The 7,325-nt window shown below is 35.1% G+C and overlaps 1 non-coding gene across 1 annotated transcript; it reads left to right on the top strand.

Moving 5' to 3' along the window:
* The first annotated feature begins 3,081 nt into the window (after positions 1-3,081).
* On the top strand, positions 3,082-3,245 carry LOC112413321 (U1 spliceosomal RNA). Its single transcript, XR_003005951.1, has one exon. It is a non-coding gene; the product is annotated as a U1 spliceosomal RNA (small nuclear RNA).
* The last annotated feature ends 4,080 nt before the right edge of the window (positions 3,246-7,325 follow it).

The raw sequence follows: 7,325 nt of genomic DNA, 5'->3' as shown, positions 1-7,325 counted from the left end.
TGCCAAACTGTCTTCCAAAGTGACTGTACCTTTTTGTATTCTCACCAGCAATTTACAAGTTCTTAATGCACCACATCCTCACCCATACTTCTTGTCAGTGTTCTGGATTTTGGCCATTCTAATAGGTGTGTAGTGGTCTCTCATTATTGTTTTAATTTGCATTTCACTGATGAGATGTGATGTGGAGCATCTTTCCATATGCTTATTTGTTAGCTGTTTATCATCTTTTGTGAGGTTTCTATTAAGGCTGTTGACCCATTTTTTAATTCAATTTTCTTTCCGTTGCGTATTAAGAGTTATTTGTATATTTTGGATAACAGTCTTTTATCACATGTATCTTTTGCAAATATTTTCCCATTTGTGGCTTGCCTTCTCATTCTCTTGACCTTGTATTTCTCACAGCAGTTTTAAATTTTAATGAAGTCCAGCTTATCGATTATTTATTTCATAGATTTTTTTCTTTGGTATTCTGTCTAAAACGTCATCGCCATACCCAAGGTCATCTAGGTTTTCTCCTGTGTTATCTTCTAATTTTAGTTTTGCATATTATATTTAGATTTGTGATGCACTTTGAATTCATTTTTTTCAAGGCCATATGGTCTGTGTCTAGATTTCTTTTTTCATGTGGATGTCCAGTTGTTCCAGCATGATCTTTGTTCCAATGTATTGCCTTTGCTCCTTAGTCAAAGATCACTTGAATATATTTGTGGGGGTCTATTTCTGGGCTTTCTATTCTGTTCCATTGATCTATTTATCTTTTCTTTTGCCAGTAACACACTGTCTTGATTACTGTAGCTTTATAATAAGTCTTTAAGTGAGGTGGTGTCAGTCCTCCAACTTTGTTCTTCTCCTGCAATACTGTTTTGCCTATTCTGGGTCTTTTGCCTCTCCAAATAAACATTAGAATAAGTTTGTCTATATCCATAAAATAACTTGCTGGGATTTTGATTGGGATTGTGCTGAATCTATACAGCAAGTTGTGGAGAACTAATATCTTGACAATACTGAGTCTTCCTATCCATGAACATGGAATATCTCTCCATTTATTTAGTTTTTTTGTTTTCATTCACACAGGTTTTGTATTTTTCCTCATATAGATCTTATACATATTTTGTTAGATTTTGGAGAGATGCTAATGTAAATGGTACTGTGTTTTTCATTTCAAGTTTCACTTGTTCATTGTTGGCATATAGGAAAGTGATTGATTTTTGTACACTAACCTGTATCCTACAACCTTGCTATAATCACTTACTAATTCCAGGACTTTTTTGGCCAATTTTTCAGATTTCCTATATAGAGGATCATGCTATCTGTAAACAAAGACAGTTTTATTAGTCCCTTCCCAATATGTATACTTTTATTTCCTTTTCTTCCCTCATTGCATTAGCAAGGACTACTAATACCATTGTGAAAAGGAGTGGTGAGAGGGAGGCCAATTGATTTTTTAAAAACAGATCTTTATTGGAGTACAATTGCTTCACAATACTGTCAGTTTCTGTTGTACACCAAAGTGAATTAGCCATATGCATACGTATGTCCCCATATCCCCTCCCTCTTGAGCCTCCCTCCCATCTTCCTTTTCCTACCCCCTAAGTCATTGCAATGCACCCAGTTGATCTCCCTGTGCTATGCTGCTGCTCCCCACTAGCTAGCTATTTTACAATTGGTAATGTATATATGTTGATGCTACTCTCACTTTGCCCCAGCTTTCCCCTCCTACCCTGTGTCCTCAAGTCCATTCTCTATGTCTTCATCTTTATTCCTGCCTGCAACTAGGTTCATCAGTACCATTTTTTTTTTTTAGATTCCATGTTTTTGTTTTTCTTTTTCTGACTTATTTCACTCTGTATGACAGTCTCTGGGTGCATCCACCTCACTACAAATAACTCAATTTCGTTTCTTTTTATGGCCAGGTAATATTCTACTTTTTATGGCCGAGTAATATTCTATTGTATATATGTGCCACATCTTCTTTATCCTTCATCTGTCAATGGACATTTAGGTTGGTTCCATATCCTGGTTATTGTAAATAGTGCTGCAATGAACATTGTGGTACATACCTCTTTTTGAATTAAGGGTATATGCCCAGTAGTGGGATTGCTGGGTCATATGGTAGTTCTATTTTTAGTTTTTTTAAGGATTTTAAGAAAGTTGCAAAGGTAATTCAATGGAGAGAGAATAGTATTTTCAACAAGTGATCCTGCAACAATTAGATATCCATAAGAAAATATGAATATCACTCACATTTCATATAATATACAAAATTAAATTGACTTGAATGATAGACCTAAGTGTAAACCTGAAATAATAAAACTCTTCGAGGAAAATATCTTTGTGAACTTGAGGTATGTAGCATTTCTTAAATACAACATCAAAACAGGCATAATAAATTTATGTTGGACATTATAAATGTAAATGTATATATAAAATTTCTGCTTTTCTAAAGAAGCTGTTAACACAATGAAAGGGAAAATCACAGATTAGGGTAAATATTTGCAAAACATACATCTGGTAAAGGACTTGTAGCTCACATATATAAAAGAATCTCAAAACTCAATAAATAATAAGAAGGAAATAAACATCACAAGTGCAAGTGGACAAGATTTAAACAAACACTTCAATGAGGAAAAGATATGTCTAACATCGAACACAAGAAAAGGAGATACTCAATATCATTATGCCACCATGAAATATCATTATACACTGATTAGAAGTGCTAAAACAAAAATAAAATGAAAAACAAAAGAGAACACTCAGATATACAACCTGACAGTCTCAAGGCATTGGCAAGGATGGTGAGCAACTGGAATTCTCATAAATCGCTGCTCAGAATACAAAATATTATAGTAACTTTGGAAAAAAGTCAGGCCCTTTTGCTAAAGTCAAATTTTTATTTTACCTAAAGAGGGAAAAAACCTTATCTTCATGCAAGAAACTTGTACATGAGTATGTATGGTGGCTTTATTCATAATGGCCAAAAACTAGAAGCAAACCAAATAGCTTTCAATGGGAGAAAGGATAAATAATCTGTGATATACCTAGCAGCAGCATACTGCTCAGCAGTAAAAGATAATCTAATAAATACTTATTTGACAGGAGAGATAGTATGATCACAAAGTTGGTTTTCCCAAGCCAAGTCTTGCCCATTGCACTGCGGATGTGCTGACCCCCTGTGATTTTCCCATATGTGGGAAACTTGACTGCAGAATTTATGCTTGTGTGGTTAAAAAAAAAAAAAAACCTCTAATATGTACACATAAAAATACAAATGAATCACAAATGCATTACTCTAATTATGCGAAGCCAGGCTCAAAAGGTCACACAATTTATTATTCCATTTATATGACATTCTGAAAAAGGCACAACTATAGGGACAGAAAACAGATCAGTGGTTGCCAGGGGTGGAGGTTAGGGTGAAGGATAACTACAAAAGGGCATAAAGTGATGGAATGGTAGACCTGGTCTATATCGTGACTACGGTGATGATTACATGACTGTATACATTTGTTAAAACTCCCATAACTGCACTCCGAAAAGGATAAATTTTTCTATCTGTAAATTATATTTCAGTAGAACTGATCAAATAAAAAATATATTTTTAATCGCAGGGAAAATGCTAAACCGCACTCTATTCTCTTTCCAACTTTGATCAAAGATCGGTTTTTGTCCTAAAAATAACCGCACAAAATATTTTCTGTCTAAAGCTGAGGTTTGCCTCAATTCTATCTGCTACTCTATTCTGGATCCCCTTTTTACCACAAAATGACCCCTTTCTCCCACTTTGGTGCCCAGGCTGTCATATGATATAATGGTCCTCCTGCCCAAGTATCGGTCTGAATTCCTGAACCCCTTGTAGCTGAACTTTTGTCTTGGTTTCTATCCCCTTGCCTAGTATTAGCTTTTCTTTTAATAAATTTATTTATTAAAAAAAAATTTTATTTATTTTCGGCTGTGTTGGGTCTTCGCTGCTCTGTGTGGGCCCCCTCCAGTTGTGGCAAGCGGGGACCCCTCACTGCGGTGGCCTCTCCCGCTACAGAGCACAGGTTCCAGGTGTGCGGGTCTCAGTAGTTGTGGCACGCAGGCTCAGTAGTTGCAGCACACGGGCTCAGCAGCTGTGGCACACGGACTCAGCTGCTCCGCGGCATGTGAGATCCTCCCGGACCAGGGCTCGAACCCATGTCCCCTGCATTGGCAGGTGGACTCCCAACCACTGTGCCACCAGGGAAGCCCCCTAGTATTAGCTTTTGTTTCTTCTGAGTTATTTGGGCTCTGTACTAAGTAGTTAATGAATGCTTAATGAATAACCATCTTTCTTCACCATTCAATTTTGATTTAAATCAACAGATGCATTTACTATATGAAACAGGCTCTGTGCAAGGAATTAGGCATGTTATGACGAACAAGAGAGATATCGTTACTGGATATATCTCCTGCCTTCATAAAATTTCTCTTTAGATTCCATATATACGTGTTAGCATATGGTATTTGTCTTTCTCTTTCTGACTTACTTCACTCTGTATGACAGACTCTAGGTCCATCCACCTCACTGCAGATAACTCAATTTCGTTTCTTTTTATGGCTGAGTAATATTCCATTGTATATATGTGCCACATCTTCTTTATCCATTCATCTGTTGATGGTCACTTAGGCTGCTTCCATGTCCTGGCGCCTTCACAGAATTTAAGAAGCATATTACGGTTGAAAGCATATCTTGAATTACAATCTAATATGATAAACTCTGGGTTGATATATAGGAACATGGAAGGAATACACAGCACAGGTTTAGTGGAGTCAGTCAAGCCTTTTCAAAGTGATTGCTAAGTTGTGTTACAGAGGGTGAATAGGAATCACCCAAGGAGGTAAGAACTGGGGTGGCAGAGAAGTATTATAGACAGAAAGAACACTCTGAAAAAGGCCAAAATTGAGAAACAACAAGGGAGTTCAATCAAACTCAAAAAGTTCCTTATTATAGGAACATATACAGTGAGGTGATTGCTGAGAGATTAAAGTGGAAATATGGACAGGGAAAGTCACGTACACCTTAATATACTACATTGAAAGTTTTTGTCCTCATTTCTGCATAGATCCAATTATAATATATGACAATTTTCTATTAATGTACACTAGTTTTGTTTGCATGATAATTTGGGAAATTTTACACAGGTTTCAATCTGGCTAGACCTTGAAATTAATCTTTTAGGATCTCCCAGAGGCCTGGTTCCTTTATACCCTTTTTCTGCCTCTCCTTTTATGCCTTATATTTTACAGGATTAATTCTCCTCCTCCCATCCTTCCTCACCCACACCAGACTTTCTCACAAACTGGCTGATCAACTGGATTCACATTGGTGAAGGCTGATGCTTTAATCCTAGATGCCATTTTCATTTATACTATTATAACAACTGTTTTGCTACTTTTTTTTTTTGTTTCTTTGTTTCCCATTAAGAAACCTGAGGTACTCTTATACTTGTATTTATTTAATTTCTGAAATGCAGAGAAAAAATAAATTGCTATAATGTTAGAATACCACAGAGCTCAAATAAAAACTTTTATATAGTATTATTTTTTATTTTAGAGTATTCCAAGTACTACATATTTCTGATAAAGCTTTTCTCTGAGAGTCAAAATCATCAGAGACCTTGACATTTCAGTCAATGTGATAAACAAAAGCTCTGGTGATTTTTTTTGCAAAAAGAATCATGATAGACAAAGGACAGAGAAGGTCAGTTTTAATTATGATGCCTGAATTGTCTATCATGGTTTATGCAGATTTTGCTTTACAACAAAAATTGACTGAGAGAAAAGTTAAGTTAGGTGGATGGCTGAGATTTTCAAAGTAATGGCTTTTGCTGTGCTACTCATATTCCAATATTCTAACTGTGCAGATACTAATAATCAGGGTGCTTTTATTAATTACTAATAACAACATTGGAAAATGTACTAAAAGTGTTATTATTTTCATAGTGAAATAAATGAGTTAGCAGTATTAAGAGAATAATTTACTTATTCCTTATCATTAGTCAGTAGGCATATATTATATTTAGTGCATACTATTTGCCATGTGATAAGTACTGAGGATTTAAAAATAAGCAAAATGAAATTCATTAATTCATGGTCTCAATCCATGACAAGTTTAAGAGACAATTATGTTAGCAAAATGATAAATGTGAAAAATTGAATTTGATGAAAAAATATGTTATTTCAAAAGTCTTCAGGAAGTGAGCTGAATTTGTATTAGGACAGTTTTCTGGTCCACATCCCAGTAGTCAGTCTAGAGTCGAAACAAAAACAATACATGTACCACGATCATTACCTCTCTTGTGAGTCATCTAAGCTACAGCTGGCATATTCTTGAACCAATGGGAGCGTTTCAACTCTGCTGAACACATGGCAAATTTTTGACATTTAACAGATACTTTTGTTACAAAATAACATTTTTATTTTTATGGCAGGATACAGAAAAATTATTTTCCAAATCTAAAAGATTTTATGAATCGGATCCAGGTGCTTAAAATGATGCTGAAGAGGACAGCCAAAATAGGATTTTGGGATGACCCCATATTATCAACAAACTTCTCAATCTGTTTCTCTTGTGCCACCTGTAGGGATGTTGACAGAACTAATTCCAAGAGAACGTCGATGCCAAAAATTGGCATTTCTGCCTTTTTATAAATGCCTTACATGCAAAGGGAATAATCTACCTGTTCAATTCTGACAAGAAACATTTTTCTCTTTTGTAAACTTTAATGGTTCAAATAAATTTGGATCATATTTTTGTTATTTTTTAAGCACTTATCCACGTATCATGAACGTCTTCTGTGATTCTGTAAATTATTTAGACCAGTTATCATTTTCCATAATTTTGGTTAAATCATTAATGTTACAGATTGGATCAGTTATGTGTATAGTTGCCTTATAGACCCAGCATATTAAACAGTATCAAAAAGGGTTCTAATTCTACAAAGGGAAAAGGCATTTAATTGTGGTGCAGCTGTACATTGCATTTGTCATCTGTTATACAAATGGGAGGGGTGAGAACCCCAAAATATCCAGGACCTATCATTTATTCTTAATCATCATAATCACCATTAATCATTATTCATCAACTCCTCACACATATTCTCCATCCTTTTGGACATGTGACTTGGCATTACTAAATATGTCATGTTTGTTCTTGAGTATTGGCTAAAATTGTATTGGTTTACAGAGAAAAACTGAAGGGAAATAGATTAGAAGATACATGTATACATTTATGTTCTTTAATATAAATCAACATTTATGTTTAGATTCATACGTATGGAGAGTCGTATCTTCAAAAATGCAAG

This window comes from Neophocaena asiaeorientalis, unplaced genomic scaffold (genome assembly GCF_003031525.2).
Source record: "Neophocaena asiaeorientalis asiaeorientalis breed wild unplaced genomic scaffold, Neophocaena_asiaeorientalis_V1.1 scaffold482, whole genome shotgun sequence".
In the NCBI taxonomy this organism is placed as follows: Eukaryota; Metazoa; Chordata; class Mammalia; order Artiodactyla; family Phocoenidae; genus Neophocaena; species Neophocaena asiaeorientalis.
The sequence above is the reverse complement of the archived record's forward strand: the minus strand, read 5'-3'. Positions and strand labels throughout refer to the sequence as shown.